This window comes from Equus asinus, chromosome 28 (assembly GCF_041296235.1).
Source record: "Equus asinus isolate D_3611 breed Donkey chromosome 28, EquAss-T2T_v2, whole genome shotgun sequence".
NCBI lineage: Eukaryota > Metazoa > Chordata > Mammalia > Perissodactyla > Equidae > Equus > Equus asinus.
Genome location: NC_091817.1, coordinates 39,953,411 through 39,966,499, shown reverse-complemented (window position 1 = coordinate 39,966,499; position 13,089 = coordinate 39,953,411).

Here is a 13,089-nt window from a genome sequence, read left to right as displayed (position 1 = left end):
GCCAGCTCCTGCAACAGCATTTTAAATTCTAAATTTGGGGCAGTTTTTTTGGGGGGGTAGCACACCTTGTATTGGCAGGCTAACAAGTATATAGATTTGCCACAATTCAAGTCAGAAGCCCAGTAAATTCTAATTTATATTATCAAGAGTTCCAATTTTCCAAATAACCTTGGAAAACATAGTTGGAAATTGGACTTTACCTTCTTAATTACAACGAAAAAATAAATATTTTGCTACTACACCACTTGGAGATCATGTTCATATCCCCAAATGGAAATCATTGTTTACACTCACATTACCGCTACTTGTATTTAATTTCCAGAGACTAGGGAATTCTGAATCATTTTACAGCTCAGAAGATGCTCAACTGGATTGAACGTTAGCCTACTCAGCACATGAGGCATTCACTCATAAACTTCAAAGGAGTTACATTATGCTTGAAGTGAAGCTGAACACCATATTATCTTTTACTCAAGTTTGAAAATAAATAGAAATGGGAGAGTGAAAAAAATAGTGCACAAAAAACTCATTTAAATCGCAGACAAATCCTATGAACCCATGGTTTCTGTCCACATCGCAAGGCAAGAATGAATAAATCTAGTCAGTTGTATTCAAGAAAAATTAAGTTGAAAATTGCCATTGACTAAAAAAAAAACTTAGGCATTCATGTTTTAGCTTTTTCTTAGGCGAGATGTCACCATTGCAGGGTGGGTACTCATTTTGAAAACACACACTTGAAGTTTTATTCCTTTTCCTAAAATCAATACAGAGATGACTTACTTGTCAATAAAGGCAACACTGAAGAGATGAGGCCAAATGCAAAGGTTGGGTTGTTTCTGGCTTACTGAGAAGGCGAATTCAGACACTCACCAAGCTTCCCCACAGTGATTTTGCTTCACGACCTCCGGGAAGTCGCCAGCTCACCCGGGTCTGCTCCCTGCACAGGCTACTGCTTCTTATAAACACACGCAGTTCTATTTCCCGCTGCCTTCCCCATTCACCTCCTCTGGACAACAAGAAAATCCTAAGAACAGCTCTCAAGCTACCAGCTGGTTCAGTCTACCACCAGCACGGAGATGTTGATTAAAAACGGAAATTCCTCTCGCGTACTTAATCAGAATCACTTGACTTGGGGTCTGGGCATACGCAGCTGAAATGACTTAATTTTCACTAAATTTTGAGAACTACTGCATCTAATAATAGAGAATGTTGGTCAAAGTCACAGACACCTCCAGCATTCGCCCACATCCCTATCCTGTCTTGCAAAGCAATTTGGAAAGCACTTTCGAGACGTCTGGAATTTATGCTTTAATTGTAGCTGTTAAGCTATTGTGCTTTAATTTGTGTTCAACAAATATTAGTAATAATGAATGTTCTCTTATTTACATTAAATAACACATAGGAATTACTACCTATATATTACTGAGGAGTCAATTGTTTGGATTGAGGTGAAATGCATAACAATAGATATTAACACATACAACATTTAGTCTATGTCAAGTTACATATCCTTTAGTGCATTAATTCAGGTAACACTGAAGGTTACGTGCAGCATTAGGATTTATAAGAGGCATCTTCCAGGAGGCCATGATGAAAAGGCTTTGGAGTATGTGTTGTTAAATAGATAAAGCTAATTTGGAAGAGACACTTTGAAAACTTAGGCCAAATGAGTCTACAAGGGTATTTACAATGTTCCCTTTAACCATCTCACTTGGAAAATAATCTATCTTTGTGAGTTTCCAACAAAGTACATTTTAAAAGTGTCTTTTATAATTCAGACAAGTAACTGTAAAAGAAAACACACACACCCACACTGCACATAAAACACACACAAGCATACACACACACAGTACGTAAACTACAGAGGCATATATATGCACGTATACAAATATATATACATATATACAAACACATATACATAGACAAATACAGATAGATAGATCTATACATACATAAAACACCAACCAATACCGACACCTGGCACTTTACATAAATACGTCTTAAAACATCTAGAGGAAAAATTCTGGTCCCTTAAAAATTCAGGTTCACAGGATGCACGGTACCCTCTCAAACACTCTGAAGATATTGGTGGGCTGTGGGTGACTGCAGGTGGAGTGGGGAGAGCAGACAGGAGGCGTGACTAGGGAGCTCTCTTTGTGTTGGACACATGCTCACAGGTCACAGCCAGACCTCGTGCAGATGAGATAAAAACCTTTGTGTCCAAAAAGATGTTCTTAAAACAGGTTCAGAAACTTCAGAGCTCTAATGTCTGTAGAATAAAATCATAATTATATTTTTGTGTCAATTACAGCAAAACAATTAGCACCAAACAAAGGACAAAGAGTCAGAGGACATAGCGACAAAGACTCTCTCCCTGACCAAACTCTACCCAGGCTTCTCTGAGCCCTCTTCTCAACTAGGCCTCAACCTTGTCCTATAAAGACTTGAACTAACACTGAGATAGTTCCTAACATCCCTAAGATGGCCCTAGGCCCCCTTACAGTGCCTGCCTGCAAAGACTGAAGGCTGCCAAAATAATTTACTGTTGGTTCCTGCCAACACTTGAGGATAGGAGGATAGAATGCTAACTTTGATAATTGCCAGGGAGCAGACACAGCCAGGCTAATGGCATTTCCACTGACTAACCCTTTGTAATTTTTCACTCTGCTGGGCCCCCATCCACCCCTCCCTCCTCCCTCTCCCTCCCTTTAAAATGCCCAGTCACCTGTGTACAAATCCAACTGGAGCTCAGTTCACGCTGGATTCTGTCCCCTACTGCAAGAGTCATTACGAATTAAAATCTGTCCTTACTATTTTAACTAGTGTCTGGCTTTGTTTATCTTTCACAGTAGCAATGTGGACTATTTAAAACAGCCAAGTCATAGGATAAGTGACAGGTTTCCTCTTAAAATAGAGGAGAGGGGAAGAGAAATCACTTAAATTGACCTGAGCTGCACTTAAAACTATTAAAGTGTAGAGAGAAAGATGTTCCACAAGGGAAAATATGGTTATTTATTCTCGCTCCATTAGGTATTTTTCTCCTAGAAATATACAGAAGTTAACTATTTGTGATTAAATATCAATATCGATACTTTACTTTCTTTAAGAAAAATCCAGCTGATTCGATCATATGATACTCTGTGCCTATCCATAAGCCTCACCTGGGGGCCATCACAAAAAAGGCCAAATATGGAAAATCTGAGCAACAAAGCACACAGGCATAGTACTGGGTTATGACTCACTGAATAAAATGTACACACATGTGTCCATGCTAACATAAATAAATAATTGAATATGATAATTAAATGGTGGGGAAGGGCAGCTTTCCTTATAGATAAATTCAAATTAATAAATGTGGAAGGAATGAGGGAAATACAAAAGCACCATTAAGCATACATATTAAGCATACACCACAGTAATAATTGTAGGAGGCAAAATCCATCACAGATGCTGAAGTTAGTGGGTAAAAATTAAAAGAGAAACAGGAAATGAACCTAGGTTAAATGTAACTTTACAAAGGAGTAACTCAACAGACACCACCTTAACCAGTAATTCAAGGTACAGACCACAAGTAGTAGGGGATGTTAACATCAAGTACCCCATGATTTTATGAACTAAGAAGGACACAACATCATCTCTGCAGTATTCTTGCAAAAAAAGCATAAACTCAATTTAATGATGAGAAAACATCAGACAAATCAAAATTGAGTGACATTCCAAAAAATGATCAGGGGTCAGCCCCATAGCCGAGCAGTTAAGTTCGCACACTCCGCTTCGGTGGCCCAGGATTTCGCTGGTTTGGATCCTGGGTGCAGACATGGCACCGCTCACCAGGCCATGCTGAGGCAACGTCCCACATAGCACAACCAGAAGGACCCACAACTGAAAATATACAACTATGTACCAGGGGGCTTTGGGGAGAAGGAGAAGGAAAAAAAAAAGAAGATTGGCAACAGATGTTAGCTCAGGTGCCAATCTTTAAAATAAATAAGTAAAAATTAAAAACGATCAGATATTTTAAAAAATCAGAAGTGTCAAGGTCATGGAAGACAAGCACAAACTAAGGAACTGTCACAGATGGAAGAACATTAAAGAGACATAGCAGCTAAGTGCAATCAGGGATCTTGGTTAGATCCTGGAACAAAAATAGGATATTAGGGGGAAAACTGGAGGAACTGGTGTAAGATCTGTAGGTTAGTATTCAATTTTAATTTCCTGGTTTTCATAACTGAAGGATGATTATGTAAGTTGTTAACATTAAGGAAGCTGAGTGAAGGGTAAATGTAAACTCTGTACCCATTTTACAACTTTTCTGTAATTCTAAAATTATTTCAAATAAAGAGTTTTTAAAAAGATAGAGACAGCATTTTCATGGAGACCCATCCTTTCTTGTGCTACTTGCAAATTAAACCTAAAATGCTATTAGACATTTAATTTCCTTCCTGGTACACATTTGGGTTTATCTTCTGAAAGTTGCTACCGGTGTATGAATGGGCACATCCTCCCGTGTCAACTGCCAGGTCTGTTGATGAGTGAAAGTCCAGCTTGATTACTAATAAAATGCATTTACTATACATGTAGTTACACTCTTTAAACATTAGAATTAGTAAAAGAAAATTACTGATGAATATAGCATGCAAAATGCAGTGTTAATTGCCCATAAGTGTTATTGTGGGTAAATTGATATTGAACAAGGGCAACATTTTTAGCACTAATGTATATAATATGACCCATTTAAAACACATTTCAGCACCTCAAAAATAAAATTTAGCAAATTTAGGGCATTGAGTAATTGGCGTTCATTAAGGTTTTCTTAATTGGATAGTTTCTAAATAGGTTTATTAGTGATCACAAAATGAATCTATAAAGCAACTTGTAAAAATGTAGAATTCACCATGTAATGGACACTGTATTCACGGTTATTACTATCGAGAGGAGTTGGGCATGGGATAGATAAGCCACATTTTGCTTAATGTTTGCTTTGAGGTATTTTATTGTTCTAAATAGGTAGTAAATGTCCATTTAAAAAGAAAAACAATAGTCAGCAAGCTGCATAAAAAGTAACTGGAGGACTGTCTATGTCGCTACCAATTTTCATCACGTACGTGAAAGCAATCACCCTCAATCATGCTGCACGCCAAAGTCACCCTCCAATGGAGCCACACTGACTCCTGGGCAGCCACAACAGGCTGCTGCCTTCCAGCCCCTCAGAGCCAGGGCATGGAAGCAACTGCAAGCATCAAACAGAGCTGTATTAGAAAATAAAATCTGCCCAACAAATTATGTAAGGCCATTGCAATATTGAAAATCCCCCTTTTTTCCAATCTATTTCCAATCTACTGTCTAATCTATTATGCTCAAACTGTACCCTTTTTCTTTTAAATTAATCTAAATGCTCATAACAGTGAGTACGTATCACATAATTGTGAGCACATGTTGTATACATCTTACACAAACTGAACAAAAGAAAGTGATACATCAGGTAACTGCTGAGAAACTAGCTTTCAGTTCTACATAGTGGCAGGAACAATACGCAACAGACAGAAGTAAACGACTGACTGTGGCAGCACTCTGTTTACAAAATATGGAAAAGTGGGGTGGAGGCTAATGTGTTTTATTAAGAGCAAATAAGAGATACAAGGACTGGACAATGTAAGAATCGTAACCAGAGAACAAAGTTTTCAGCGCACACATTTTGCCTTTTGTTTTGTTTGTAAGACAGTAAAAGAAGACTGATTTTAGTGATCACATAGTATTACACAAGATGCTGATTAAACAAGCTTTATGGATAAGTACGGTGGCATGGGGGATGGGTTAATCTGTTTTGCTAACAATAAGTTGCATTTAAACATTACTAGGGGTCTTCAAGTTCTGGAGATAAAGACAATTATTTATCTTTGCATCAGAATTACTTTCTTATGGGGTGGATCACCAGAAACTGACCCATCAATTGTATGTATACAGATTGCAATCAGTTCTTAGTCATTACTTATTTAATCTGTGTTCATTCAATGAACTCTCTTGGGTGGTTGTTAAACATCAGGCCCTGGGCTTGGTGAGGGACTGAATGAGAAACCCCAAAAGACACATCTCTTGACCCCATGGGGCTCAGTCTCATGGAGAAGCATACAAGCGCTATGAGTCAAGTGCTTTCAGTAGGAGAATTTGACCCGGCCGCTGAGACCAGGGAAGCTTTGCTGAGAAAACGATGCCCAAAATGATAAAAATGTGTTAACTAATGAATCAGAGGAGAAAAGAATTTCCTATAAAGGAACAGCAAACTCAAAATCTATGCAACAGGGCAGGGGCTGAATGGAAAATAAGTGGAACTGAACTAAAAGGATACTAGTGTGGGGTATCTCCATCGGATGTGAGGCTGGGGTCAGATCATGATTATGTTCAGGTTAACCACATAATTTATCATTAAAAATGGAACATTCTTGATAGTGAAATATGATACATTTATAATTAATCTGGGACAATAAGGATAACCCATATAGAATATATGGTCACCATGACCTTCATCCTTAAGCAAAAAGAGGCTTCTAAAGAATGATAGTGAATGAGTGTCATATAGAGAGGTTTGCAGAGTAGAGAACTGCCAGAAGGTTGGGAGGTTGCAGTCCTCATATGATAGACTAATTAGGAGGCCACTTCCGTGGACTGTCCAAGTGAGGATAATAGCTTGAATGAGGTTTTTGGAGAAGGAGGGGAGAACGTGGGCTTATGATATATTTACGGGATGAATGGACATTTCTAGCTGATGAATCAAATAGGCAGTGTGATGACAGAGGACTCTTAGTTTGAGTTCAACTTTTGGCAGCTAGGTGGATGGTGCTACTGTTCTACAAAACAGGAAACCCTGGAAGGGGCCAGCAGTGGGGAATTGCAGATAGATATGTAGTGGGGATGAGGTTTGGAGCATGAAAGATGAAGTTAATCTTCACGTTAATACAGTAGGAGTCCCTGGAATGTACCAGAGAGGGTATGTCAAACTCCTCCACTTGGTATTCTGCAAGGATGAATATTCTACACTCTAGGAAATTCACTGTCAAGCACTTTAATTGTCCCGGCAATGACTTGGGAGCTAGACCCTACCCTGTGTCTGAGGTAAAGGTTTCCACTAAATAATATGTCATTCACCCTTGGGCAGAAAGAAATCAGGTGTTGGCAAGGAAATGAGCTTCTCCTTGGGTTGTGGTCTTTACGTTTGGGGAGCAGGTAGGCAATCGTACCACCTTGGGTAAGAGGACAGCAGTACAGAAGACTAAGTAGAATAACTCATTGGGATGGCATGATTGCCGGACGCTAGAAACTATAATAACTGATATCCAGTTTATTTCACTTTTTCTGTTTTATATTTCTTCTATCCTATTTCCAAGATGTCCATAATTTTTTTTCTTAAATGTTACAGTCCAGTCTTCCCTGAATTTGGTGAATTAAGGGAAAAACTTGAGCTGCAGCTGGAAGCTGGTCATGAAAAACAGAGATAACCTACTTAGCTTAAACTAGATTCTAGTATGATCACTAGAGTTAAGGTCGAACGTGAGCAGCTGGCTGAGGTAACTTATAAGGACCAACGTGGGCTTGTAGAATGTGACACCATTCCTTCAAGGCTTCCAGAAGATCTTGCAGGGAGGAGATTTATACCCAGAAGATTTGACTTCCTACAGTCCTGAGATAGGAGCTCAAAGTATTTTTAATTGGGTATTAAAGAAAACCATAGTCTCTGAAGGCTGAAGGAGCTAGGTTGAGGTCTTCCTTGGTTTCCCCAAGTTGTCTGGGAGCCAATGGGAGATTCTAAACCTCTCCTCATACCCACTCCTTCAGTGGAAAAGCATTCACATGACAAAAAAATAGCTGCATATGTGTAACTATGATTTGTTTTTAGCAATTTAGTAGAATTTTGCTTGTATAATATTACTACTATCTCAGAAAATATTTCCCTTCAAATTAAGAATGTCAAGGCTGGATTGACTCTACATTTATTTATGTTTTATAGCTTAAATTCTGTAGCTAAACTTCAATTTCATGATAGAAGCCAATAGAAAAGTGGAAATTGCTCAAAGAAATTTTCAGAGGCATTTTAGCACCATATCAATTTCATACATCATGAAATTTCCACTATGGTAAAGCTGAAGTGTACTAAATTTCCACTAAGAAAGTCAACAAGAAAGATGAGAGATTTTCTTTCTCTTCTACAAATTATAGGTAGAAAAGGGAAGAGTGGACAGAAAATGTGACGCCACTCAGAAACTATCATCAGCATTATCACCACTACAGTTCTTAATAAAAGGATTCTGTCTAAGTTGAAATTAGTCTGGTCAGTGTTTGTTTTAGTCTCTGAATTTTTTTGGTATGATAAAATGAGGTGCTTTAGTTACATCTGGCTTATTTTCTTTCACATAACTACAATCCTATTCCAGAAATACCATTCTATAATAATTTATTTGGTGTTATAAATTTCTATTAAGAAAAGTTTGTCAAATAGCTTAAGCACATGAAAAAATTATTGCAAAGAGTCTCTTAATCATCATAGTCATTTGTAACCATCTTCTTTTAATATGTATTTTGGAAGAACAGGTCATTTCACTGCTCAGTTAAAAAAATAATTTGTTCCTGTTGAAAATATAGAGAAACATGAATTCATTCGCAGAAGCATAATTTATCAGAAAGTTTCTCACCTAAACAGCTTGATAGCAGATGTGTTAGTTCAATGGGCATAAAGTCATGTCTAGTATCAGCACACAGAATAAGGAAATTATTTTATTAAGAGCAAACACCAATTAGTCCGGCAAGACACAAAGAATTAAAGAAGTGGCCTTGCTAGTTTATGGCTTGATAAAATAGATATTAATAATTTAACGACTTTTCAAAAAATAATGTTTAGAGCTCCTAATTTTCAGAGAGGCAATATGAAGGCACTAAGGCAAGTTATGAGAATTTCTAGTCCTTTCTCAGGAGAAAGGAAGGTTTAGCAGGAAGCCATGGGTGGAGCCTAGGTTCCACTCTGGCTAGATTCACTATTTGCATTTCCTCCACATAAGGAAAGTGAGACAAATTTATGTAAAGAAATGGCCCAGATATTATCTACCTAATTCAGGAAGTATGGAGACAGACAGTTACTTCACAAGCATTTTACACATAGAGGCATAAAGAGACTCTTGAATATTCTAGAAAAGTTCTAACAAAAAGGATCTGGAGTGAAGGATATCAGGCCAGTTGGGATAAAGAAAATTACAGTAAATAAGGGTGTGGTAGGCAGACTAATGGCCCCCTCAAAGCTGTCCACAGCCTAGTCCCTGCAACCTATAAATACGTTACCTTGCGTGGCAAAGAAGAATTAGGTTGCAGGAGCCCCAGTTGCAGTTGCTGTGTCAGATGTTCGTGCATTTGCTAGAGTAGAGTAAGTTGGTCTCCGGTACACAGTATGTGGGTGTTGACCTGAAAAATGTGTCCTTTCCCAAATCTATCAAAAAGGAAATTTAGGAACAGTTTGTAGCCACCTGGAATGGACACAGTCTCGCCCCAAGGCTATGTTAACACTCCCTCTCTCTGTCACGGTATAGTCTGGAGAGACCTTGTCATCTGGACATGACGTAGAAGACCACACTAGTCCACTATGTCGGCCGCTCAATCAGTGCAATCATTAAGGAGCTAGTGCTTTAGGGCAGAGGTCAGGAAACTATGGCCTATGGATCAAATCCAGCCCACCATCTGTTTTATACATAGTTTTGTTGGAATGTGGCTATACTCATTTTTTTTATATATATTGTCTATGGATGGTCCTATGTGACAATGACAGAGTTGGGTAGTTGTGGGAGAGACTATATATCCCACAAGCCTGAAATATTTACTACTGGGCATTTTACAGGAAAAATTTGCTGCCCCTTCATCTAGATATGCTGGGACACTTCTCTAAAGTAAATAATAAAGTATTGCATCTCTCACGTCCCACTATAAGGAAGCAAGCGAAGTGCCTGGTAGGCTTCTTTGGGTTCTGAAGGCAGCATTAATAGAATAGAGCTGTGACCATATACTAGGTATCACGTAAGGCTTCCAGCTTTGAACGGGGCCCAGAGCAAGAAAAGGCTCTACAGTGGGCCTAGACAGCAGACAAGTGGTCCTGCCCCTTGGACCATACAACCCTGCAGACCCTATGCTCTTAGTGGCATCATTGGTGGAAAAAGATGCTATGTGGACTTCACTGTCAGTCACCAATGGGAATACCATGTTGCAGAAATTTAAGGTTTGTGAACAATGCCATGTCATCTGCAGCAGAGAAATACACAACTCTCTACATAGCTCTCTCTTGTGGCATGCTACTGAGCCCTGCTAGAGACGAAGTGGCTCACATTGAGACATTAAATGTGGGCAAAATTGCCCACAATGGGCTGGGTTCTATCAGACCCATCAAGTCACGAAGTTAGCTGGGCCCAGCAGAAAGCCATCATAAATTGGAAATGATGCATCTGGGATCAAGAACGAGCCGGCACAAACAAGCGGCACAAGCCACTGGCCCAGATCCTTACGTCATCTATACTCTTCCCCTGGCACACTTTCCTCAGCTCACACTTATGTTTGCATGAATGTCCCCTTATTACCAACTGCTGAAGAAGGGAAAAGTGTGAACTTGTGCATGGATGGACTGATTTAGGATGCAAGTGCAAGCTGAAAATGGAAGGTAGCTCCACTGCAGGCTCAATCAGGGTAGGAGAGAAGGATAGTGGGGAGGAGAGACCCTCCCAATGAGCAGAGCTTTTGGATGGTGCCCCTGGTCATTCACTGTGTGTGAAAGAAATGGCCCAAGATTATAGTATATATAGACTTGTGGGCACTAATTTGGCCAGTTTGTCAGGGACCTAGAAGGAGATTTGGAAGATCAGAGACAAGAAGGTCTGAAATAGAAGCATGTGGACGGACCTATGGGAGTGAGCATGAAATGCAAAGATCTTTGTCCAACAGAATATACATGCTGCCAGGGAATATGTCACTAAACAACCAAGTAGGCAGGATGACAGCCAGTTGGTCTCAACCAACCTCAATCGCTGGCCACTGAAGTGCTAGTACAATGCATATATGAATGGAGTAATCATGGAGGCAGACATGGAAGCTACACATCGTCAGGCAGCATGAACTCCAAATTCATCAGGACTGATGTAGCTACTGCCACTCCTGGATGTTCAAATGGTCAGCAACAGAGACCAATGTCCATTCTCCAAAATGGTTACCCTTGACAAGGACACCAGTTCTGGGGCAAACATCAGATCTTTTCTACCCTGAAAGGGACAGAGATTACTTTTGTTTGTTTGTTTGTTTTTGGTGAGGAAGATTTGCCCTGAGCTGACATCCATTGGCAATCTTCCTCTTTTTTTTTCTGCTTTAGGAAGGTTAGCCCTGAGCTGACATCTATGCCAATCTTCCTCTATTTTGTATGTGGGATGCCTCCACAGCATGGCTGGTGAGTGGAGGAGGTCCATGCCTGGGATCTGAACCTGGGAACCTGGGCAGCCAAAGCAGAAGACACAGAAATTTAACCAGTCAGACACAGGGCCAGCCCCACACACCACCCCCCCTCCCCTGGCAAGGAGGTTACTTTTGATTAGAATAATTACTTATTTCAGGTGTGGATTGTCTTTACTGCCTGCAAGGCATCAGCCAACATCACCTTTTGAGGATCTACAGAGACCTCTGATGGTATGATATGGAAGGATGACCATATTTCATGGTATATGCTCACTGCACACATCCTTTGCTGTAACGTGGATCTTTGGCTGACGCAATCTTATGTGGGAGGCTATGTCAGGGGTAAGTGTCCCTGATCAGCAATAGCAGATAGAGCTGCTGTTACACCATGGGGGCAGGAAGGAATATGTATCACATGTAGATACTCCTTTTACCAATTTTAATGGTAAATGCAAAAGTACAGCAGCTACAGCCTGAGAAGGTCATAGTAAACAAGAGTTCAAACTCCTTGCAGAGCTGTCAGCTGGAGATATGGGAGTCTGGTGTAGGTAGGAGAGGAGGGAGAGGATGAGTACCAGTTTCAGCCAAGACACCACCTGCAGGGGCAGTGTCTGTGGTTTGTTTCCTTGTGTAAGTTTCCCGAGGAAATGAGGCCCATCAGAGTCCTGAAGGAGCTGCTCCCAGAATTCATATGATACAAGTGGAGCTGTGCAGCACAGGGGTGGACTCTCAGGGATGCTGTATTGGGCCACTCAGATCCCTGTTTCAGGACGGAAGGATTTATTTTCCCCAGATGCTGAAGAGGTTTGTCCTCCCCCTTTAGGATCTGCCCAAGCTGAACAGAGCTGTTAGTCCAATTCATGCCCACTTCACCAGGCAGACACATCCAATGCCTGGTTGATACAGCAGTATAAAAGCCCAGCCTCCTCACCCCAACTCAGAACATCCTTAAAGGGCCACATCAACAGGGTTGGCTGAGCCTTGTTACGACTGCACCACATCCAACTCCTCCACCTGCCCTTTCCCCTACAGACATTGATCTCTACAGCACTCCCTAATGAACCTCCTCCATGATAATCTGTATCTCAGAGTTTGCTTCCTAGAGAACCCAGCCTATTATGGCATGTAATTAAGAAACACGGAAATAGCGAAAAACAGAGCTAAAAGAGTTGAAAGTGATAGTATAAGGGATATGGCGACGTAGAGCTATTTTTCCTCGTAAGATTTCTTGTACCATTTGATTTTTAAGTATGTGTATATGTTTTTTATAAAAAATTAAATATAATGTTATCAATAGGGGAAAGGATAAAAAAAGATTTCACTGGAGAAGCCATTATAATTGTGGGTCTAATTGTTTTCCATCTCATTTTATTTCCATTTGATGATTTCCAAATCATCAAAACCAGGCTCCAGGGAAGCCACTGATGCACCAAAATCCAACTCTCTTACCACATTATATGCAGACCGTTTCATATTCCCTTTCTCCTCATTGCATATTCTTTCTTGTACACATGCGTGTTTTCGTTCACACACATTCTCAGCACACAAACAGTCATCTTCTGAACTTTTTCTTCCTTGTTACTATCTTCCATCATGCAAACTTTGGAAAAGTAGAAGACAGTG